Here is a 24,994-nt window from a genome sequence, read left to right as displayed (position 1 = left end):
AGGGACTGTCCTGGTCATCTCCGCTCCCAGCTCCCTGGTTCCCAGCAGATACTCAGCAAAGGTTATCGAATGGATATATCCATGTATGGAGGGGCAGTGTGAACTTCTATTATCCCTCCATACCTGCAGTCCTAGATGAGCATGACAGAGTACAATGTGATTGGGGCTCTCGCAGGAAACAGATGGTGCACTCGAATTGAGTAATTTGAAGAGTTTCATCAAGGGACTATTAACAAAGCCATGGGCAGGATTTAGAGAAACCGGGAGGGATGGTGCTGGATCCTGGAGCCGGCCACAGTGGGGAGCTGTTACCAGGCAAGGCCTCAAGGGTGAGGAAGGAGAGGTTACCCAGGCTCAGGGCCAGAGATACGTGCACAGGACTGCCTACAGGAGCTATAGCTTTTGGGTGAAGGACACAGCCAACCCATGGCAACCCTGCAGGAAGGGGCTTGGGAAGTAAGTACTCAGGCCCCATTCTCCACCTGCCCTCTGCCCTCCTGCCTCCTGCCCCACCCAGCTAGGAGCCAGAGGGCAAAGGAGACCATTGATCCCACTCATAAACGTCACCTACCAGGGCACTGAACAGGATGCAGAAGGGCAGAGGGCAGTTCTGGAGGGGCAAACAGAGAAATAAATCATTACTAGAGAAAACATTATACCCCTAGGGTCTTTGAGGGCCTCTGGACATCCTTATAAAGTGCAAGAAATAGTCACAGCCAACCACAATCATTAATTAAGCAACTACTGTGTGTTGGGTGCCATGCTAATCTGTTTTCCAGGTTCATAGAGTAACCTGTCCAAGATCACACAGCAGGAAATGGCCTCGCCAGGACTGGAACATAGGTCGGCGCTAAAACTCAGGCTCTAGTCAAGCCTCTTTGAGGCTGAATGTTGGATACTATGCTAAGCACTTTATCTACATTATCTCTAATCCAACAAAGCTCTGCTAGGCTATCTCCTTTTCCTGCCTCAGAGAGGTCAAATAATCTCTCCAGAACCGCACAGCTCATGGGAGGTGGGGATGGGGAAGGGAAGCAGAGTTGGAGAGTCTGCCATGCAATAGGGCAGGTATCTGGCAGAATGCACAGTGACAGCCTCAGGGATTTTTTTAGCCCCAATGGGTGGAGTCTCCTCTCACCAGGTGCCTCCTGGAGTCACTACTCAGCTGCAACCACGAGTTAGATGTTCAGAGCTGGGCAGGGCCCTCAGCATCCTCTAGGCTGGCGCTCGCTTGTGACTCTAAAACTAATAATAATTACAGCCTGGCTGCCTGAGCTCCTGGTATAGTCATTCATTGTCTTGCTCTCCATTGTCACTGAATCTGACCACAGCTCTCCCTTAGGATTGTGTAATATCTATCGGCAGGTATTACGGGCTGCTCACTTTGCAGATCAAGAACTGAGGCTGAGAAAGCAAATCACTTGTCGGAGGTCACACAGCAAATCAGACCCTACACAGCCAGTCCTGCCCCCAGGGCAGGGTATGCAGCTAAGAGCACTGATTCTGGACCCAGACAGGCTGGGTTCACCCTGGCTCTGCACCAATCAGACATGATGACCTTGGGCAAGTCACTTTTCTGTGTCTTAGTTTTCTCATTTGTAAAATAAGCATGACAATAGTATCTACTTCATTTGTTTGTAGTTAAGGATAAAATGAGTTATTAAACATAAAGTGCTTAAAACAGCAGCTAGAACATACTCAGGATTATTCTACCTCTGAGTCCTCTGAGCTGTCCAACCACAGCTATGAAGGCTCTCACAACTGGATCCCTGCACAATCCCGCCTTTCATAGTAACTGACAGCAGCTGCCGTGGCCCCGCACTGTGCTGACCTGCTGCTCTTGCTCACCTCCCCAGCCCTCGCCATCACCCGACACCATCTTACAGACAGGAGACTGAAGTCCAGAGAGAAGTAGTGGCCTGGCTAGGCCTTCACACCTCGGAAACTGCAGAGCCAGGATGGCCACCCCCAAGTTGAAGCTGGTAATTCCCTCTCTCCCAATGGACAGGAAACCCAGATTGTTATGATTATTGGTATTGTTGTCCAAAACAATACTGGAGGCAATAACAATAAAACAATCATGAAGGGTGCTTATTTCCACTGGCTCCACAATCATCCCGCTGCCCACGGGGAGGGGGCTGGGCCTTTCAGAAGAGGCTCCTCGAGGCAGGATGAACAAACAAGCAGTGAAAACCTCGCAGCTGGGCCCCAGGTGCTGGGAGAGAGAGTGGGGCAGGAAGCGGGCAGGCCATTTCTTTCTTTCCTCTTCTTTCTTATTTGTTTGAGAAGCAACTTTACTTTCTAAATCGGTCATTGTCACCCGTTGGCCCCCGCCCCACCTGGGCCAGGGCCTCTGGTGACAGGGGCTCAAGAGGAAGCTCTAGGGAGCAGGAGGGATGAGACAACTAGGTGTGGCAGGTCCCCAGGCCCAGCTGGACTTGGGGGGCCTCTTCCCTAGCAGGGGCCTCATGGACCACCTTCAGGTGACTAGGGCCTGGCAGACAGTGCCTGCCTGAGGTATGACCTGAGTCCTCCAGGTTCAGCTGCCAGGAGGGTAGTGGGAGGCAGTGGTTAGGGGCATGGCTCTGGAGACAGACCTATTTGGCTTCTAAGCTCCATGACCTCTCCTCTCTGAGCCTCTGTTTTGTCACCTGTAAAATGGGAGGTGCAGTTGTGAAGATTAAACATAATTAAATCATATGATGAATGTAAGGCATGTAGCACATTTACAATACTTAGCATATATACTAGCTGGAGATTTACTTAACAAGCCAACATTTATTGGGCACTTACTGTATGCCAGGCATTCTACATGAATTAGTTCATTTAATCAGTATACTAACACTCTCCCCACTTCCATAAATGAGAAAACCAAGGCCAGTGCATTGCTCACACAGGGTGGATCCAGGTTTTGCACAATTATACAATATTGGGAGACCCCTTGAAGAAAATAAATATAAAATTATGAATGCAAAGGGAGCCACAAAGCTGTGCAGTGAGGGACCCAAGCTAAACTTTCACTCTCTAAGCTCAAGATCACCTTCCTAGCAAGTGGCAGAGACCAGGTGGCCAGCTGCAGAACCCACAGTGTTACAAAAGCAGAACTGATGGGCAGTGAGGCAGTCACTGCAAAATGCCAGACAGGGTGCCAGTGATCAAGAGGCCAAGCTTGCATTGTGCTTGCCATGTGCCACACACTCCTAATTTACACCCCCCCAACCACCCAATAACACTTTATTACCGTCCACATTTTACAGATGAGGAAACTGAGGCTCAGAGAGGACCAGTGACATGCCTGAGGACACAGAGCTAAGTGGCAGAGCAGGATTCAAACCCAAGCAGCCGGACTTCAGGGGCTAAATGTTTAACCACTACACTAACTGGTGCCTCATGACCAGAGATCAGAGCCTCTTGCCATCACCCCTCACCTCCCTGTGTAGGTCCTCTCATTTCTTATCTCACAGCACCTTGGGGTAGGGACAAGACACCCTGGGTCTGGAGTCAGAGAGGCCTGGATGCTAACCTCACCCTGTTACTTCCCCACTGTAGTCCCTGAGCAGACTTTTCACATCCTGAACCTCAGTTTTCTCATCTGTAAAATAGGATTGTATAATTTACAGGGTGGCCCTAAAGTCGGGATGCATTGATTATTATTTTACATGTTTTGTAATAACTGTGCATCAATAACCCACTTATTATGTACACACGTGTGCCTCTGTTTCCAGGTCTCATGGCTGCCCTGGATAACACTTCCTAGGGTGGTTTAGAGGACCAGAGAGAAAGAAAGGTGAAGTGCCCAGTCCACATGGACTGCCCTGCACCAGGAAGGTTGCTATCATGCAGGCCCGGTGAGAGGCCATTGGTGGGGAGTGGATGTGGGGATGGGGAAAGGGCACAGGACCCAGTGCCAGGAGACCTACATTCCAGATGGAGGTCTACCATCAGTTTGCTGTGTGACCTTGAACAAGTCACCTCACCTTTTCCACTATGCATGAGTTAAGTGTCTCTAAGATCCCTAAGATATTGAATTTTTGCAGAAGACCACAGGAGGGTCTTGTGGGACTCTCTGAGGGCTGCTCCCATGGAGGCCCCCCTTCTCTTGGGGTGCCCTTCGTGGCTACCACCATTGAGACAGAGAGGAGGGTTTGCAGCGAACTCTCACATCTCATCTGCTCCAGCGGAGCCAGAGGGCCTTGATCTAATCTCTGCCTCCCCCGGTAGAATGGGGTGGAGATAACTTCCTTCTCCTGGTAGAACAGATAAGGAGACTGAGGTTCCAGGGAGCACAGGACTTGCTGGAGGTCATGGCTCCCAGCCTGTCCTTGCCCTCCTGTCCCTGTCCCGCCCTCCCACGTGTGTGGGCTTTCCCAGTGTGGGGATCCTGGCTCCTTCTCCCCATCCCAGCTGGGGCACCTCATCCTTGTCTCTCTGCCTGGCATCCTGTCTCTCCTCTCCTCTCCACCTGGCAAACTCATCCAGTGGGGACAGGTCCCTGGGCCAGCCCTGGCGGCCCCACTTACAAGTGTGGTGACTCCGAGCAAGCCACCTACCCTCTCTGGGCCCCCATTCCTTCACCCACGTAATGGGAACAACAGGCCCTGCCTCATGTGTGGAAGCGCCCAGTACACCCAGCACCTGCACCACGGTGAGCTTTCTTGGTCGTCAGCAGTTGTCCTTTGGATGCACCTCACATGCTGCCTTCCTCGGGGTTACCCTGGTGCCTCCAGATAGACCAAGTTTCTGTGGCTCCCACTGCCCAGGCCTGTGGCGGTTACTGCCTGCACGGTGACCACCCACCGTCGCGTCTGCATCCCACCCCGCCGCAGCCCTTGAGTTCTAGTCTTCCTGACATCTCTGTGTCTGGCATGGGGACTGGTATACAGCAGGTGCTCAGAGGTTGTTGAGTGGATGAATGATGCCTCACGGTGCTGAATTTATTAGCTATACTTCCTGCCCCATCAGGCAGCCGGGTTCTGGGGGCTGTTCCTACTACCGCTGCTACTATGTCTTCCCCCAGCGCTGTAAGTAGCTCCCGTTTATTGAGCATTTCCTACGTGCGGGCATCGGGGTAAACGCTTCTTGGTTACGCCTTATTTACACCTCTGCCATCCTGTGGGGCGGATGTCCTGTTAGTATCCTCATTTCACAGAGAAGGAAACAGGCTCTTCTGGTAGAACCCATACTGGCCCAACCAGGGCTCAGAGCCATTCTGCTCCAGGTGGGTGGGTGGTGGGACCCAGGAGAGTGGGAGCCTGTCCCTCCTCCCACAATCTGCCTTTGACCATCCCCTCCTTGTGGCACTGCTCTCCTCCCCTGGAGACCTTGCTTTCCCAGAACCTCCCTCACACTCCTCAGTCTCCTTCCCAAGTTCTGTCCAGCTCTTAAATGTTGGTGTTCCCAGGGTTCTGCCCTCAAACCTTATAGTGAACCGAGAGGGTGATGAATTTAATTTTGTCTGCCTGACATGTTTTCCCATCCTCTCCCGTTTCTTGTCTGTGGTGGGGAGTTTATCAGAGGGCCCTCCAATGATCTGGTTGGGACTGGGCATGTGACGAGGGCTGGGTCCTTCAGGGCCCTCCCTGGGACTGTGATGGAGCCAGGGGAGCCGCTGGTGTTCTCCTTCTGAAGTGTTAGCTGATGGAATGTAAATATGTGAGTATCTTTCCTGGGCCTGGAGAGGGCCTGCCTGCCATGGCACAGAAAGAGGCACATTCTTAAAGAAAGGCAGAAGCAAACTATTGACTGATGGGGGTAGTGGGCAGATAACCCAAAGCCATTACTGGGAACCCGTATCCAGCAATGCCTGAAGTTGATTTACCCTTGAAACTCCAAGATAAAGGAGCCCTTCAATTTTTCTAATTTCTCTTTTTCCTTTTTAATTTTTGTCCCAGTTTGAATTGAGTTTCTGTCACAACCAAAGATTCCCAACTAATACAATATTCTCTTCTCTAGCTTCTCCTTGGATGGTGTTGGGTCTTATTACTCCCACACCTGGGTGTCTAGTACAAACAGCTCTTAAAGACATGAATGTCAGACAGGTGCCTCAAAGGTGACCTCACCCTGCTCCCTTCCTGGGCTCCCCATCCCATTAATGCTTTCGCCGTCTACCTCAGGCTCCAGAGACAGCAAATTCAGTCCCCTACCTTCTCTCCCTCCAACTGCTCCCCTGTAGTACTGCTGTTCTGCTTTAGAAAGTTCTCTCCCATCTGTCCCTTCTCCCGCCCCCTTGCCTCTGCCTTGGTTCAGGCCACCTTCACCTCATGGCAACAGCTTCAATCTGTGCTACCTCTCCTCTTCCTCCCCACAGGCTTTTCCTAGAGTCCACACCTGACCACGTCGCTCCCCTGCTTCCAATGCTGCACTGCTCCCCAGCGGCCTCAGGATAAAGTCTGAGCTCCTTGGGGGGCACTGGAAGCCCTGTTCAATTTGCCTTTGCCCCGAACTCAACTCTTCTTCTCACCCAGTGTTTCAGCTGCAAGTCACACACTTTCCCTGAATACACTACACACTTTCTCGTCCTGAATTTTCCTGCTGGAATGTGTCTCTCCCCAAATGTGCCTCCCCTTCTCTTCATGTGAACTATAACCGCTTCTCAAAAAGTCCTCCCCAGGCTGACTCCTCCAGGAAGTCCTCCTCCCTGTAACCCCTGCCTTATCCCCAGGGAGCCCACTTCCTGCCTCCTCTGTGCTCCCAGGACACTGTTGCCTCTTGGGCTCACTGAACCATAAAGTCCCTGAAGGTCCAGTGAATCCCCAGGAATCCCCTCCGTCTCCACCCTGTGCCAGCAAGGCAGGAGGTGACAGTCTGATGTGGGGGACTCCCTGCGAGGCCCTTTTCACAGGATCCGCCGAAACTCAGTGGCTAAAGCTAGTTCAGTTCTTGACTAATCCTCAACCTCTTAGGACAAAGAGGCACCTGGAAGAAATCATAATTACAGTTCTTTGCATGTGGACAGCACTTGAAGATTACAGGAGGTTCCCGGGTTTATTTTCTCATGTGGTCTTTACAATCTCAGTGGATGGTCAGAGAACCTGTTATCAACCCCATTTTACAGATGGAAAACATGGTTCAGAGATTTTCCATCTCTCTGGTCGTGGGCAAGTCCCTGACTCTCTCAGACCCTCAGGCTTCTCTGATCCAAGCCTTCCCCAACCTCCCCATTTCCCAGATAGGAGCGGAGAGCCAAGGAAAACCAGAATACCCGGGTAAGAGAGAGAATTTAGGCTTTAGGCCAGCCCAACAGTGACCATAACGGTAACCACAGTGACAGCCACAGACAGCGCTCTCGGCACCTCACGCTTATGAGAAAAATTAATCATTCCCATCTTACAAGTGCAGAAATGGAGACACCAAGCAGTTAGGGGACTTGCGTCTCTTTAACAGGTTCTACCTGAGCCCCAGTATTGGTACAGTACTCGAGAGTTTATAGCGTTCACATCTCTTCCCCCATCACCAGCCTCACACTCTCCCATTTTACAGAGGCGGCAACTGAGGCTCGGAAGTCAAAGGGGGGGTGGGGAGATGGGCACTAGGTCATCTGACCCAGGGGAGCAAGCTGGGAGCCAGGGGGCTCAGCTTGGGTGGGCAGGGGACCTCGACAGGGTCACGAGTGGGCGTCTGCGTCATCTACCGCTGCTTCCGCAGGCAGGCGGAGCCCAGCTTCCCTGCATGAGCGCACCAGGTGTGCGGGCCGGCCGGTGGCCCTGGTGCTGCAAGTGTGCCCGCGAGGGCGTGGGCGAAGGACTCAGACAGGCGGAGCCCCACGCCCATCCTCCCTCCCACCCGCCCTTTCTCCCGTGGCTGGTGGCAGGTGAGTGGGTGTCGAGGAACCGCCGCCATGCAGCGGAGAAAACAGGACGCCGCAGAAATCAGATTACTCACCTGCAGCTGCGAGTACCCAGGGCTAATAAAAGCTGAGCTTCCTGTTGTTTCTTTATTACCACCCTCTGCCTCCCCCAGCCCCAGGCGCTCCCAGCTGCAGCCAGAGCCCCAACTGATTGCCAGAACCCGGTAGCTTCGGGGTCCAGGACCGCCCGCTGCCTGAAATTCCACCGAGTGCCGCACACGATGGGGTTAAGGCCGCCTCAGGGTGGCCCTCCATCACCTGCACGGGAATCACCTGGGGTGCTGGTTGACAAAACAGGTCCCCAGGCACTGCTGCGCACCTGCTGGATCACAATCTGCAGTTTGGGGCCTGAGAGCTTGTGAATTCATACCAACCTCTGGTGTTTTGTATGCAGGCTAAAGTTGAGAACTATTAAGTCAGGTATTGGAGCTTCAAATGATGTGGATTTGTTTTTCCTGACTGCCTCCCACAATTACAGGTAAAACCTATCGCCAGTATTGGCCAAGTAAGTCCCTGACCTCAGGGCCTCAGTTTGCTCACCTGTTTAGTGGGGATGAAGATGATATTTCTTGGATCTGAAATGAGGCTCAAATGGGACAATATGCTTAGCACGATTCCTGCTGGTTGCAGGAATAGACATTAAACAAATACGGTAAGTAAGACCTAAGTGGTGGGCAGGATGGACAGGGGCTGTGGGGGACAGTGAAGGGGCCATAAATTACTTGGGAACATTGAGAAAAGCCCCTCACCTTGCAGCTCCACCGGTGAGTTCCCACCGTGCCAGGAAAATGTCCCTGCCCAGAGCATTGAGAATCCCTGAAGGCCAGGTCTGGTGGCTTCTTCTCAGCCTCTCTGTGGCATCTGACTCTGGGGTGGGCCACACTCTCCTGCTTCAAGCTCTCCCCTCCCTCAGCTTCAGGGAGACCTCTGATTCCTATTTTCCACCTCCCCCATAGCATCTCCTTTGCAGTGACCCCAGCTCCTCCTTCTGCCCCTGGGATTGTAGGCATCTCAGCCTGCTGCACACCCTCCGCTCCCTTTCTGGACAACTTCACCCACTCCCGGTTCCCCCCTCCACGCTGAGCTTTACCCTGAGCTCCCACTGTGTAAATGCAGTACCTCTTAGACATCTCCACCTATTAACCCCCAGGCATCCCAACTCAGCCCAACCAACTCTGAACCAGTCATCTTGATCTCCCCTCCAACCCGCTTCTCCTCCTGGGCTCCCTGTCTCAGGGCATCACCCGTGGATATTGCATTCCTCGATGGCTGGCTTTTTTTTTCATGCATTGCTGTTTCTAAACTACATATATGATTTTGCATTTTAGCTGTCATTCATTTTTTTCAGCTGTCTAGTACTCCATTGTTTAAACAGACCTCAATTACTCTATCCATTCTCCAGTCAGTGGGTGTGTAGGTTGTTTCTAGCATTTTGTCGTGATCATTCTTACAACATCCTCTGGGTGCACACATGCAGGAGTTTCTCTAAGCTGTATCCCTAAGATTGAAATTGCAGGTCATCGAGTATGCACTTGTTCAGCTTTACAAGTGCTGCCAGATTGTTTTCCTAAGTGCTTGACCCAGCGAACACTCCCCACTTCCTCTGCCACAGCGGGTGAGAGTTCCAGTTGCTCCACATCCTCGCCAGCATTTAGTATGATCAGACTTCTTTATTGTCCCCAATGTGTCAGCCTTCATTTGCATTTCCCTGATGAGATGAAGCATCTTTTCATTTATTTTGCATTCTGGTTTATTTTTCAGTGAATTTCCTGTTCAAACCTTTTCCCCACTTTTTAAACATTAGGTTTTTAGTTATTTCTTATTGCTTTGAAGCATTCTCAGGGAAGTTCCTTCTTTCTTAATAGAGAATATGAGACCCAAGTTCACAGGAGACAGAGCTGGGTCCAAAACCCACATCTATCTGATTCTAGGGTCTTGTACCAATCCCTTTGCCTCTCATGCATTCATTCATTCCTCAAATGTCTACTGACATCCTCAGTAAGTATTGGAGAGGGAGTAGAGAGTTGTGGTTAAGAGTGTAGACTCTGGAGCTCCTCTGTCTAGATTGTAATCTCATCTCTGCCACGCGGTAACTGTGACCATGGGTAAATTTCTAGCAAACTGTACCCTAGTTTCCTTATCTATAAAATAAGGATGGTACTAACTACCTCTCTTACAGGGTTAATGTGTAGGGACCGAATGGGTTAATTCATATAAAAGCATTTAGGACTGCATCCAGTACAGTCAGTACTGAATAAATAGTACATGCCAGACACTGTGCCCGTAGGGTACTGGTTCTGGGGACATAGGGATGAAAAGACAAGGACACTGTCCTCATGGATCTCACTGTCCAGTGCAAGGAGGTGGACACAAAACAAGTAAATAAGTAAATAAATAAATAAAATAATGTGGCTTGTGATAAGGGCAAGGAAGAAAACCAAAAGGTGACAAGACAGACTGAGCAGGCACTGACTCAGCTGGGTCATGCAGGGAAAGCCCTCTGAGGAAGGTGACATTTGGCTGAGCCATAAGCAAGAGCCACTTAGCAAAGAGCAGAGGAGAGTAGCCCAGCAGAGTAAAGGGCACATGCAAAGGCCCTGAGGCAGGAAGAGATGGGCACATCCAAGAAACTGCATGGAGCCAAGTGAGCAAGGGGGTGAGGGGCAGGGGAGGAGGGTGAGGAAGCCACCAGGGTGAAGAGTCTGAATTTTAATATGAGGACAGTGGGAGGTTTTGGACCATAGAGTGTTGTGATCTGGTTTATGTTTTTAAAAGATCACCTCAACTGCTGTGTGAAGATCAACTATCTATGAATTCATCTAAATACTTCTTGCAGCTACTAGTATTTTTAGTCAGTACCCGTTCTGTGCATAGCAAAACTTCCCTTTATTGATCGTAAATTTACTGCTTTTGAGTTTCAAGGGGATCCCCCTTCTGCCTCGTATCTGAGGGTTATGAACCCCATATGAGATCTCTGGTCAATATTTTTAGAGAGGGGGCACCTTACCTGCTATGTGATGTTCTATCACCTGTCAAATGAAAATGACAAGAGTAGCCACCTCAGAGAAGCTGTGAAGATGAGATGAGGCACAGCTTGACAGCAGGGAGTGACCAACACAGGCTAGTGCCATGATGATGATGATAATGGTAATGACGATGATGGTAGTAGGGATGACCAGGATTCTGCTGTGTGACCCTCTCCAGCCTGTGCTGAGAAATAAAACAAAATAAACATGTCGTAAAATAAATCTGTAAAATAAGGTTGTTGGACCAGGTGATCTGTGGGACCTGCCCATCTCTGCTTCTGCAGGAGTCTCTGATTTAGACCCTCCTTTCAGCCTATCAGGGTTACTCAGTTTCCTGCCGACACATGAAGGGAGACGGAGGAGCATGGTAGAGAGAAAACTGGCCTGGAGTCAGGAGGCCTGAGCTTCCAGCTGTGACACTGACAACGAGGTCCTCTTCATGGTGCATTTAACACACATTTATACACACACGTAGAAGGAGAGAGGAGAGAGAGATACTCATGAATCACTGCTATGGAGTTAAACACCCATCCCACCCCATGAGCTCTCACACCTTGATGGGGACATGATGTAACGTGACCCGCCACAGTCCCCTCGTTGGTCCCAGTTTCCCTACACTCAGCAGAGTATGGACTCTTTCCATGCCAAGAGTGATTCAGGCGTTCCAAGGCTTTTTATACTGTGTGGCCCTAAAAACAAGCCAACCATTTCATCTGGTGGTCAGTGGAAGCCATAGCTATCTGTGCCAACACCAGAGAAAAAACCTGCCAGCTGATGGAGAATCCTGCTTCACTGGGAAAACAGAAGCAATGGAAGGAAACGTCCCCAGACTCACACCACGCCCTCCGCTCAGCTGCCCCATCTGTGCCCAGTTCTCTTCCTCTCCCTATCACACAGATGTGACCAGTGATTTACTTCTAAGACCACACCCTCCTAAAGTGGGCTACTCTGGCCCATTTATCCATCCCCAGGACTTGCTTCTGCTCATCACTAGAGGCTTTCCCTGGCCACCCCACATAAAATAGCATCCCACCCTCCCTCCTTCCCCTCTGCCACTTTCTAGCCTCTCTTGCTTTCCTTTCCTTCACCGGACTCATCTTCATCGAACGGACATACTGAGCATTTTCTTGTTGGTTTATCGTACGTCTCCCCCTTAGAATGTCAGCTCCACAAAGACAGAGGCTTTGTTACATCTTCTGCTGTACTATCCAGAACAGTACCTGGCTCATAGTAGGTGGTGAATAAATATATGTTAAATGAATAAAAGTGTTTGAATAATTGGGAAGCTATTTATTGGTATCCACTGTGGCATCTTCCTACAGGATTTTCAAACATTTGATCATTCAACAAACATTTTATGGGGTATTTTATTTCAGTGTCAACTTTAAAACCTAATCCCCCGTGAGATGACTTTCCACTGCATTCCCTGTGTCACGCCCCTCTCTGGGCTTAGTCTATGAGATGGAGCCACCAAACATTCAACATACATTTACTGAGTATCTCCCATGCGCCAGCTATTGTGCTAGGGTCAGAAATTCCAAAAGGAGCAATCGAAATAAGATCATCTCTGGAGAGAAAGGCAGAAATGAAAATATATAATGTAAACACACAATTGCTTGAAGGGTAAAAATGTTGGTGAGGATGTGGGTAACCGGAGAGTCTCGTGCGTTTTCAGTGGAAGTGTAAACTGGCCCAACCATTGTGGAAGGCATGTCCTCCCGCTCCTGAATCTCCCTCTAGTCCAGGACTTGCCCTCAGGACATTATCACCCAAAGGCAAAAAGACACAGGGATGTTCGCTGAAGTTTTTTTTCCATTATAGTAAAAAGTTGGAATCAGCAATGTCCAACCACAGGGGTTGGTTATGAAAATTGTCATAGCTCCATACAGTGGACACCAAGGGGCCACTGAGCATGACACTGGAAAAATATTTAGTGAAACTCGAGAAGATATTTGTAATGTTATTATGAAAAGTTAAAAAAAAAGTCCAACAGCATGTAAAGTGTGATGTCATTCTTATATTTTCTTATGTGTATATGTTTAGATACAGGAAGATGTTTAGAAAGAGGACACCAACATGTTCAAAATGTGCTGAGCCCTGCCGGGCGTGGCTCAGCGGTTGAACGTTGACCTGGGATCCAGGCGATTGGGGTTCGGTTCCCGGTCAGGGCACATGCCCGGGTTGCGGGCTCAAACGGTGGCTCTCTCATCATTGATGTTTCTATCTCTCTCTCTCCCTCTCCTTTCCTCTCCCTGAAATCAATAAAGATATATTTTAAGAAAAAAACAAAACAAAAAAACCCACAAAAAACCAAAATGTGCTGATTTCTACTGTTGACTTGAGGTGGTGGGTGTTTATTGTGCTGCTCTTTCAACCTATGTGTTTGGGGGGAAAATCTTACAATTAAAAAGTTGAAAGAAAATGTGGTTATTTTGGGGCAGAATGATTTGGGGACTCTTTTTTCTTCTTTATACTTTATATATTTCCTTTAATTTTCTCAAATGAGCATCTACTGCTTTTACAAAAATAATGAAGTGATTTTAAGATAAAATGCAGCTCTTGTCACACAAAATGATTGAATTGTTATATAGAATAGTTCCTCTGATAGTTTAAAAAAAAAAAAGGAACAGCACAATACCTGTGAATAGAGAGTCGGATAAATTAATTGTGGTGTCATACAAATACTGTGCTACTGTTTAAAAAAGGTGTTCTGGAAAACATAGGTACAGTACTTTGGTAAGTGAAAAAACAGACCATAAAACAGTTTGTACAGTATTAAGCCATTTTTGAAAAAAAGAAAGGAAATAACAATATATAATGCCCGCCCACAGAAAAAACTGGAAATATCCACACCAAAATGTTAGCAGTAGTTTTCTTTGGGAAATGGAATTACAGGTATTTTCCCCCTTCCTTTGGCTTATTTGTGTCATACACCAGTGTGTCCCACAGCACTTTCTGCAGCAATGGAAATATTCTCTGGCTGCACCGTCCACTACAGTGGCCACAAGCCATGTGTGGCTACTGAGTACTTTTAAATGTGGCTAGTGAGACTGAGGAATTGACTTTTCTATTTAATTTCAATTGATTTAAATTTAAAAAGCCACATGCAATAAGTGGCTGCTGCATTGGGCAGCACAATCCTACTGGCTTTGCAAGAGGACAAAGAGAGCTTTCCTGTTTCTCTTGTTTGTTCATTTGTTCAGCCTGCTACGTGCAGAGCTCCTTTGAGATCTCAGTAAGAGCCAGTGAATGTGAAGGCTTTGTAAACTGTGAAGTGCTGGAGAGCATTTGGGATCTTGCTCCCTGGCATACGTCATCAGTTTGGATCAATAAACTTACAAAAAACCCCACAGAACTGTAAAGTGCTGTACTCAGGAGGTACAGCTTCCTCTGGCCCTGGCCCTCTTTCCTCCTCCCATCCTGGGCTCTGAGACAGAACCCGGCTAGACAAGCATCTCTGGGTGGTTTCTGGAAGGAGGGGATGGCCTGGGGTCCCGCCCCTGCAGCTAAGAAGGTATTCACTCACTCATGCATTCATTCAACAGCCCTTGTGAGCCCTTCCCTCCTGACCAGGCACTGCACTAGCCACAGGGTACAGTGGGGCGACAATGTGTGATGTCTGTGCACGTGGAACTCAGCGTCCAAGCTTGGGAGGCATGGAGTGCAAAGTCACAGGGCTTGGACACAGAAGGCTTGCATTTGAGCTCCAGCTCAGGCTCCTGTGGGCATGCCACTTAATCTTCATAAACCTCCATTTTCTCTTCTGTAAAAGCGAGAAAATAGTGACACTGCCCTACCGATTCCACAGGGTTGATCAGGGCTGGGAAAGTGAACTGCAAAGTCTGCAGGGATGTTCATGGTCAAAGAACATGTTCTTCAGGGGAATAACAGGGTAGTGACAGCCAGTTCCACTGCCCACCACGAGTATTATTATTAATATTTTATCGCAATACATTAGAATTTCTTTAAGCATAGTTAACATATCAACCTTAGAAGGACCAGAAAAAGTTATCGTTCACCCATGTGCCATCTGTGGGTCCCCTAGTATGTTCCAGGCCAAGGTGGGTAGATGGGTCTGTCTGGAAATACAGACATGGATTATGGCCCTTCTCTTGGACACCTGACAATGGAGCAGAGGGGACACATAAGGAAATAGCTAAATTCCATTCAGCCATTCCACTGGTATATGCCAGGCCACTGGGGACACAATGGAACAAGAGAGCCTCTGCTCACAGGACGCTTTCAAAGGCTGTGGGTGAAGCAGATATTCATCAAACAGCCACTCCAATATACAATTACAAACTGTGATAAAAGTTAGGCGGAGGAAGCACAGGGTACTATGAAAACATATCATGGGGGCCTTGATTTAGCAGGGATGGGAGGGTCAGAGATGATGTCTCTGAAGAGATCAGGATCTGAAGGAGTTTAATAAGAGGTGAAGGGGTGGGGAAAGTGTGTGTCCAGGTGGAAGAAACAGTATGTGCAAAGGCCCTGTGGTGGGAGGGGGAAGAGCACTCCTGGGGCCAGTGTGGCTGAGACCCAGTAGATGGAAGGGATGGGCACATTATGTGGCCGGGGAGGGGGCAGAATTGCAGGGTCTGGTGGACCACGCTTGGGAGCCAATGAAGGGTTTCAGGGAAGGGGTGGTGAGAGCAGTTGTTCATTCTGGGAAGAGGACAGAAGGGGCAGAGTGGAAGCAGGGTGGACACAATGGGGGCAGGGTGGACACAATGGGTGGCAGTGGCGATGCAGAGGGGAGAGATCTGAGAGCTGTATGGGAGGTAAATGACTTAGTGTTGGATTTGCCCTGGGTGAGGTGGCAAGAGGGGTCCTATGTGATCAGTTCTGTGAATGAGGAAGATCTGATTAAAGCTGACTTGAGGGGCCTGGGGCAGGCCTCCCAGATGGAGAGGCTCTCCCCTGAGCTGTGGGATGGGTTGCAGCACCCCTGGTGGACAGAAAGGGGAAAGACAGTCTCAATAGCTGAACCCAGGGCAAAACTTCTGTGTGCTTGGGGAGCCCGCAGTGAAATGAAACTAACATTTGCTGAGTACTGGCCATGTGCCAAGTGTATTCCAAGTGTTTTACTTCCTTATCTCCTGTGATCCCCACAACCACCCTACAAGGTTGGTGCCATTATCACTCCCACACTACGGATGAGGAAACTGAGGCTCAAAGGGGTGCTGCTGCACAGATGTGAACTACAGCCAGGCTGACTCCAGACCTGCCTTTTAGCGATGGTGTCACAGCGCTCTTGTGGTTTGGGGTGACTAAAGCCTGGAAGAGTTGAAGGGGGAGAGGGATGAGGCCGTGGCTGGAGAGCTGGGCTGGGACCAAATCCTGCAGGGCTGCCTGTGTCAGGATAGGGGATCTGGACTTCACTGTAGCAGGACGGGTAGCATGTTGTTAGAGTGAGGATGATGAGATCGGATGTGCTTTTTTGAGAAGTCACTCTGAGACTAGTAGGGGAAGAAAAACCAGGGGGGAAACTGAAGCAGGGCATGGGGAGTGCAGGAAAGAGGCCATTGCCATTGCAGAGGGTGGGAGCGTGAGGCTGGAGCAGCAGGGCTTCACTCCAAGATAGAGTCAACAGGGTGGTTGGCAGGCGGGATGTGAGGGGTGAGCAATCACACTTGGTTAACAGGATGATGCTGTTTATTTCATTCATGCATAAGAACACATTTTTATTGAGCATCTACCAGGTGCCAGGTCCTGGGCGAAGTGCTGAAAACACAGGAAAGGAAGGTGGAATTGCCAACCTGAAGAAGCCAAGAAGGGAGGTGGGAAATGCTAGAAGAGAAGGGAGGGGAAGAGAATGATGCATTTGGCAGGGGATGTATTGAGTTAGAGGCCAGGAGATAGCCAAGTGGCAATGTCCAAGGGGCACTGAATAAAGGGTCTGGACTCCAGAGGGAGGTCAAGTTTAAGATACAGGATTTAAAAAATCAAATCTTGAGCACAACTTGGTAGACTTACTGAAAGGCATTGAATAGCACATTCAAAATCAGTAAATTTTTATGGTACATAAATTATATCTCAATAAGATTTAAAATGCAATTAGGAAAAAAACCCAACAGGTCCCAAATTTCCTAGGAAGTCATGAAATAGGGAGGGGAAGAATATTCCAGATAGAGGGGAAAGGGCAGGAGTGAATGCCTGGTGACATGGGTAACATGCGTGGCTCGGCTTGGGAGGGATGGGAAGGAGATGTTGCCTCGCTCTCTCAGGCCAGTTGTACTAGTCACGTTACTGAGCACTGACGCCCTGCAGATGCTGCAGAAGCCTTTTTGCATCCTAGATCAAATCAATCCTGCCTAACTCCAGAAGGGAAGTTGCCATCCTCATTTTATAGATGGGGAAACTGAAGTTCAGAGAGGTTAAGCAAGTAACCCAAAGCCACACTGCCTTTTAAAAGGGGTAGAATCAGTTCAGTTGGGTCAATTAACTCCAAAGTTTGGGGTCTTAATGAACACTCTAGTTTTGCCACAAACAACAAACGTCCCATCCAAGCACAGGCAGGTAGCGATGGACCTTAGAGAGACCTGAGGTTGATACACTGGCGTTACAATAGCGCCATCTGCTGGCCAAGAGGTGACGCTCAGCCGGTGATGGAAAGAGGCTCATTCCCCAGCTTGGGCACAATTTTTTTTTCTGCCCCTTTCCTCAACATTGTTTCCTTCCAACAAGCCCTGGGAGGGTAGCAGGCAGGGATTGTTGTCTGGCCTCAATTTGCCAATGATGAAACCAAGGCTCAGCGAGGAGAACTGACTTCTTCAAGATGACTCAAGAGAAGCAAAGGACTCAGGATTCAAACCCATATCCATGAAATGCTGGCCCAGCTCGCCTGTCCTCAGTGTGGACTCAGCCCCCAGAGTGCTACCCAATGGGATTTTAGGGGCATCTAGGCCAATACCCTCCCTTTCTGATTCACAGATGGGAAAACAGCTTCAGGTAGTGGCCTGACCTACCCAGGTGAGTCTATGGGGGGGTTTGACGGGAAAGGGGGGGTTGACTTCAGGATCTGCAGAGTCATGCTGGGTTCTCCGGCTGGGCAGAAGCTCCTCCCCACTAGGGACTCAGCCAGATGGTATTTCTCTCTGGGGAATTGCTGCCTTTTTTCCTTCTCCAACCACTCAGGTATTGAGGAGGGAGGGTTTGAGACAAACAAAGGAGGCCCAGGTGGAAGGGGGACAGTTAGCTGGAAGAGGAGAGGCAGGGCCCCTGCAGAAGGCAGAAGGGTAGGGACAGAGCAAGGCCAAGGTGAATGTGGATAATGACAGTTGAGATCCCACTATTTAAGGGCAGGCACCGAGGTAGGTAGGTGCTTTGCAGGGATCACCCTCACAATGACCCCCAGAGGTGGGAAGGATTATTAATTACTCTCATTTACAGTTGAGGAGCAGTGTCAGAGTGTAAAGATCAAGCAAATATGAAGCTAGAATCTGAACCCAGGAAGTGTGATTCCCAGGAAGAAGAGATTGATGGAAAGTAGAAACAAAGGGGCAACAAGATATTGGAGTAGATGTCTCCAAGAGCAGTGTTGTCCCATAGAATTTCCTGTTGATGGCAATGTTCCAAATCCACACTGTTCAATATGGTGGTCACCGCCACTTGTGGCTCTCAAGCACCTGAAATGTAGCTATTGTGTCTGAGAAACTGGATTTTAAAAGTCAGTCAATTTAAATTTAAATAGCCACATGTGGCTAGTGGCTACCATATTAGGCAGGGCAGCCCTAGAGCTGGAAACAGTTGGTCCTCTTAGAAAAGAAGTAGACAATGAAATTCCCTGTAAATAAAGAGCCAAAAGATAAACACAGAAAATTCATGCAAAAATATATAGAGGAAACGATTACAGTAAGTCCTCACTTAATGTCGTCGATATGTTCTGTGACTTTAAGGGAAATGATGTATAACAAAGCCAGTTTTACCAAAGGCTAATTGATATATACCGAGTTAAGTTCCTAACGCATCTCATCAACGTTATAATGAAATGACATTATTCAGGGACCTACTATGCTTTGTAAAAGCATTTGGTACTTGCTGCTAATTATGGAAATTTAAAACAAAATTGCTTTCAGATCTCTCCTTTTTGCCTGTTAAATTGGTGAAAATAACTAACAGATGTAAATTATACCATTAATCTCCCAACAACCTTATGAAATAGATCACCTGGAGTGCTCTCAGAATGCCTGGGCAAATCATGTCTGCATCTGTTATGATCTGTATGTTCCTGAATAAATACTGTAAATTTCTTTGCTTCAGTTTCCTTAGTTGTTAAAGTGGAATTAATACTACTGCCTACATCATAGGGTGTTTGCAGGAGGCAGATGGAATAATACATGGAAAGGGCTCAGCACAGTACCTGGCACGTGGTGGGTGCTGAATATAGGCAGATCTTGTTTTATTGTCCTTCACAGATGTTGCCGTTTTTACAAATTGAAGGCAAGACCCTCCACCAGCAAAAAGATTGCAACTCGTTTCATTGGGGGTCTGGAACTGAATCTGCAATACCTCTGAGGTATGCGTGTATGTGTGAATTGGGATTATTATCTCCATTTCACATGAGGCTCAGAGAGGGCATCTAACATGCTCCAAATTGCCCAGCTAGTAAGGGTTGGAGCTAGGATTCAGACTCAGGTCTCTGGCTCCAAAGCCTTCTTCCAATTGCATGGCCCAGGGTCCCCTAGCACCCTCCCCTGGGTCCTTTTTACACCCCTGCTTCTAGAACCCTGGTGACTCTGTAGGATCTCTAAGCTCTGGGTTGTTCTTCAGACTAGCTCCTGGCTACATGGGGTGGAGCTGCTGAGTGACCTGCTGGTGTCCTAGCACATCCTGTGGCTCACCACAGGGAGGAAGCCCTCCTCCATCCTGTGGCAGCACAGCCCTTGAAAGAAGAGAGGCAGACCAAGGCCAAGCAGGTGAAGACAGAGAGGGAGAGGAGTGGGAGCAAGGAAGCTGAGAATGAAGATGAGGTAGAGAAGAGAAATGGGGTAGGGAGAGGAAGGGCTGGAAGCAAAGCAACGAACGAAAAAGGAGGCAAATGTGGGAGGTGATTCGAAAAGCTTAGGAGCAAACACAAACATCTACTGAACGCTTACTCTGAGCTTATATGTGCTAAGCACTTTCCATTCATCTTTCATCCTCACCAGAGAACAAGGTAGGGCTGTTACAATCCTCATTCTCCCAGGGAGTAAAGTGAGTCAGGCGGCTCGCCCAAGGTTCCCCAGTTGGACAGCACCACAGTTGCGGCCTGAGCCTTCTTTCCATGAACACCTGCAGAAGAGGGAAGGTGATGCTGCACACCTGAAACTAAGACAAAATAATACTGAATTAAAATGCAACTGGGAAAATTTTAAACAGTAAAAAATAAACAGAAAGAAAAAATTATACATTGAATGTTTTAGGGGGCTAAATGTCTATCTTTTGATAAAGTAATACATAATAAAAATGGATTTTTATATTTAAAAAAAGAAGGGGGAAGGTGGGGAGGACAACCATCGAGGAAGATGGAAAAGGGCGAAGAGCAGGAGAAGGGGTGAGGGAGGGACGTGTAGGGGAGAGGAAAGTACCCCAGGGTGGTCCTGTCCACTTCCCCCAGGAGTGCTAGTCCCTCAGTGCTGGTGGTGGCTGTGAGGAAAGACAGACTGGTCCACAGCCAATATGGTGGAAACATAACTAAGAGGGTTATGGAAGAGCAAATTATCTGATGTGGTAGTTCTCAAACTTTCTGGTCTCAGGAACCCTTTCCACTCTTTTTTAAAATACATACATATATATATATTTTATTGATTTCAGAGAGAGAGGAAGGGAGAGGGAGAGGGAAAGAAACATTAGTGATGAGAGAGTAATTGATTGGCTGTCTCCTGCATGCCCCCCACTAGGGATCGAACCTGCAACCTGGGCATGTGCTCTGACTAGGAATCGAACCACTATCTCTTGGATCATAGGTCGATGCTCAACCACTGAGCCACACTGGCCAGACAACCCTTTCTACTCTTAAAGGGACTCCAAAGAGTTTTTGCTTATGTAAATTAGACCTATCTATATTTCCAATATTTAAAATTAAAACTGGGTTTTAAAAATATTTAATTCATTTAAAATAACTAACAAGCCCCTTACATATTAATGTAAGTATCACATTTTTGGTGTTTGAAAAATATTTTCAAAACAAAAAAAATCTTAGAAGGGTGATATTGTTTTACATTTTTTGCAGATATCTTCAATTTTTGTCTTAATAGCAGACAGCTGGATACTCATATCTGATTCTGCATTCAATCTGTTGTGATTTCATGCCATGTAGTGTCTAGAACTGCTTACCTAATGTATATTCTAAACTAGGGTGGGCTTTATAAAAGTTTCTGTAGTAGCAAAAGTTAGGACACCTGGGTTCTAGTCCTATCTGTTAATGACCTAATTAGTTCTCTTGAAGAAGCCAGCTGGTCTCCGGTCTGTCCTGTTCTCCACTCTGTCCTCAGGGCCTAACACAGCTCTCTAATTGGAGCTGAAATGAACAAATGCCCAGGATCTGAAAGAAGTTCAATTCACCCAGGATCCTGGGGTAATTATCAGTTGTATCTACTATTTAACATAGGATAGTGGTTAAGACCTTGAACTTTAGAGTCCCATGCCTTGGGTTCAAATCCTAATTCTGCAGCTTATTAGCTGTGTGATCTTGGGCTAGTCAGTTAATTTCTCTGTTACTTTATCTGTAAAATGGAGATAATAAAACTTCACTGAGTTGTTATGAGAATTAAATGAAAAAATCCATGTTAAGTGCTTAAGACAGCACCAGCTACAGTCAGCATTTCTCCCTCTCCATCTCCATTTCTTCCTCTTTCTATAAAAAAATCAATCAATAAAAAATTTAAATCTTCCTTTCCATTTAAACATGTTGAATAGTTAATGGGTGTTTTATATTGCATCTTACAGAAGTACAGTAGTTTGTTTAGCCATATTTGCTATTAAATGAAAGTGATGATTAATGATTTGAGAAATTATGTGCCATACACCAAGCTAAGCACTTTACACATACACAACCCCATGAAGAAGGCATTTTATTCCCATGTAAAATAAGAAAACTGGGGCACAGTTTAGATAAGTAATAGGCCAAAGTCACCTGCTTCTAAGAATGTTGTTTCTAATTTTATTAAAAGTTGCCATAAGCCTCTTGGTAAATAAAACCTTTGCATGTGTTCTCAATAATTTAATTAGAATAAATTCCTAATGAAACAAAGGGTAGACATTATTTTGGAATCTTCTGACACATACTGCCCAACTGTCCTTGAGAAAAATTAGAACTGCCATTGGCAGCGTTGGTTAGGATGGTATTTGAACATTTGCACGATGGGCACTGTCCTTGGTGCTGAGGGTTCTGCAGGGACTGAAATGCAGCTCTGCTCATGGCACTTAGTCTTGTTGGGGGAGGGGCAGAGTATAATACAGTGGATGACAGGTGCTCAGAAAAAGCTAAAGAAGGGTGAAGAGGCATGATATGAGAGAATTACTTTATATCAGGTGGTCAAGGGGGGCTCTTCCAAAATGACATTAGAGCAGAACCCTGAAGTTTTGATGCCCATTTCCCCAACCCAAAGTATTATCACATATTTCAGCCAGTGAGATAAAGGGGTCTTATCTTTACGTCCTTTTGAAAATTTATTAAGCCCCTACTATGTTCTGAACACTAAAAAGAAAACAAAGCATTCAGTCAGCAGACTAGACAGATTTAGGATTTAGACTCAGCTTCAAGAAATACCTGTGATACTGGAGACCTCAGTTTCCCCATTTTAACATGGGGACACTGACCTTATAGGCTTGTGCAGGCCTTTGAGTTGGCATAGAGCCAATGAGTTGCCAAGTTCATCAAACTAATAGAAGAACTCATCCTCAATGATGAAACTGGTGTCTGAGTGAGGAATTGACCTCATTACTGACTTCTGGCTTGGACCTTGGGCAACCTACTTCTGCCCCTCAATTATCACCTCTGTAAAAAGATGTAATACTCTCCTTTTTTTCTTACAAGTTTGAATTATTTATATAAAAGTGCTTATTACATTTTTTCAAGGCCTCCTATCTTTCTCGTAGCCTCTCCCCCACTCTGAGAGTTCAGTATTGATAAAAATGGTTTCTTCTTTGGGCCATCAATTTTTGAGTCCATGAGACAAGATGTGTTCTGTGTGCATAGCTCTGCATCTCTCCCATGCAGGAAGGTCTCCTTGACTGGAGCCCTCTTCCCCACCCACCAAAGCCTTCCCTGATCTCCCTTCCCAGCCCTTTCATCCGTGGCAGTCACCACCTCTCCCCTTCTCGGACCGTCTAGTTGCCTGGAGGCTAGGAGCATTAGTGTGGCAGGTACTCCAAAGCAAAGCTTTCCCTATGACCTTTACTTATGGAAGCAGGGCAGTTAAGTGGCAAAGAATAACTGTGCTGGTGTGAGACTTACGGGTTTTCAACATTACAGCCCAGCGTCCTTCAACTTCTTTGTCTCAGGTTTTCACCTGTAAAATAATTTCCAGTGAGTTGTTGGGAAAATTAAATGAGTTCATATGTACAATTCAAAGTATCACTTAGCTGGTTCACCTGACCTCCTGCACAAGTATCTACATACAGCTCATGGCCTGGCTCTGTCCCCACTTGTTGCTCCACATGCTGTGTCCTAGGTCACTTTGCTGTGGGTGACGTGAGGCAGATGGTGGCCATTGGAGTCATCAAGGCCATGGAGAAAAAAGCTGCGACAGGCAGTAAAGTCAACAAGTTGGTGACTTCAGATCCCTCCAGGCCAGGGGCTTCCCAGGAGAAGCCACACCTGGGAGAGAGTGGCTCAAGGAGAAGCCTCGGAGTTGCTCTTGTCTTGCCTGAATTGTCCTAAACCTGCCCCTGCTAATGTGTTCTTTTTTCTTCTTCTTAATTGATTTTTAGAGAGAGAGAGGAAGGGAGAGACATTGATTTATGGTTCCACTTAGTTATGCATTCATTGGTTGATTCTTGTACGTGCCCTGCCCAGGGATCAAACCCGCAACCTTGGCGTATCAGGAGGACCAACTGAGCTACTCCAACTAACTGAGCTACCCGGCCAGGGCGAGTTTTCTTTTTTCTCCGTGGCTGATGAGTTTGAGGCATGGGAGTAAAGCACAGCAAGTCTTTTTGCCTCTTCTGACCCAATGTCTCAAGCAAGGAAGTAGTGGGGGAGTGCTGGGGCTAGTTCTGCCATTTCTGCTACTTTTTGGGGACCTGACCTATGTAAGAACCACAGAGCTGGGCTCACGAGGAGGGTAAGGGGTAAAGGGGGAACCGTGGGGCAGCTTTTGGCCCTGGCCTAGTTCATCAGCTCCTTGAACAGGACTGGACTCTGGCATTAGACTGCCCGACTTAAAACAGTGTCTATAAAAGTTACTAAACTTCGGTATGCCTTGTTTGCTCATCTGTAAAATGGGAAAACAATAGTACCTGAGTCACAGGGATGTTAAAGGTCGAGTGAGCTGGTACCTACTGGCCATGGTAAATTAGCTATTAATTAGTTATTCCCATCCCCACAGTATGGGTACTGGGGTCGAGTGAGAGCTATTATGGGGAAGTTCAGTGGAGAGAGATGGGGGAGGAGAGAATGAAACTGAATTTTGGAAGATGAGCTCTGTGTTATCTTCCTAGGGGACATGCTTCCCTCAAATTATTTTCTCAACTTCACTTTGACAACTTCAGAGTTACAGAGAGGCTGCAGGGAGTCCCATGTGTATGTTTTCACTTAGATTCCCTAAATCTTGAATTCATCACATCTGCTTTAGCCTTTTCCCTCCAAGTATATTTTTTCTGAACCATTTGAGAGTAAGCGGCAGTTATGATGCCCTTTTATCCCCAAACTTCATGTGATTTTCTTAAACCCAAGGACATTCTCCTATAAAACCAAGGTTGAGTAATCAGAATGAGGGCACTCAACTAACATGTGGCTCCTGGCCTCCCCCTGGGTCCTGCTGCTAAGGATTCAGTTAAATCAGCCCTCTTACTATCTGTCAGAGACTAATCTGCAAGTCCTCTTTGGGCCTGCAGGATGCCCCTCTCTTAATTATATACCATGGCTAACACTTTTTTGGGGGGTTGCTTGGATACACTCGGTTTATATTAATAACAA

At 47.6% G+C, this 24,994-nt stretch overlaps 1 long non-coding RNA gene across 2 annotated transcripts in view; it reads right to left on the bottom strand.

The window, feature by feature from the left end:
- The window catches only part of LOC308561142, a 32,249-nt gene that overhangs the window by 6,474 nt on the left and 781 nt on the right, over positions 1 to 24,994 (bottom strand). Inside the window, exons 2-4 of one of the 2 annotated variants that reach the window (XR_013999439.1) lie at positions 23,312 to 23,366; positions 20,019 to 20,181; positions 10,854 to 11,056 (exon numbers count right to left, since the gene is read on the bottom strand). This is a non-coding gene — a long non-coding RNA (uncharacterized lncRNA). Of the gene's footprint in view, positions 1 to 9,586; positions 11,057 to 20,018; positions 20,182 to 23,311; positions 23,367 to 24,994 lie in introns of those variants that run through there. The other variant, XR_013999440.1, reaches the window with a different exon arrangement.

Source organism: Miniopterus schreibersii (genome assembly GCF_964146895.1).
Source record: "Miniopterus schreibersii genome assembly, chromosome: 8".
Lineage (NCBI taxonomy): Eukaryota > Metazoa > Chordata > Mammalia > Chiroptera > Miniopteridae > Miniopterus > Miniopterus schreibersii.
The sequence above is the reverse complement of the archived record's forward strand: the minus strand, read 5'-3'. Positions and strand labels throughout refer to the sequence as shown.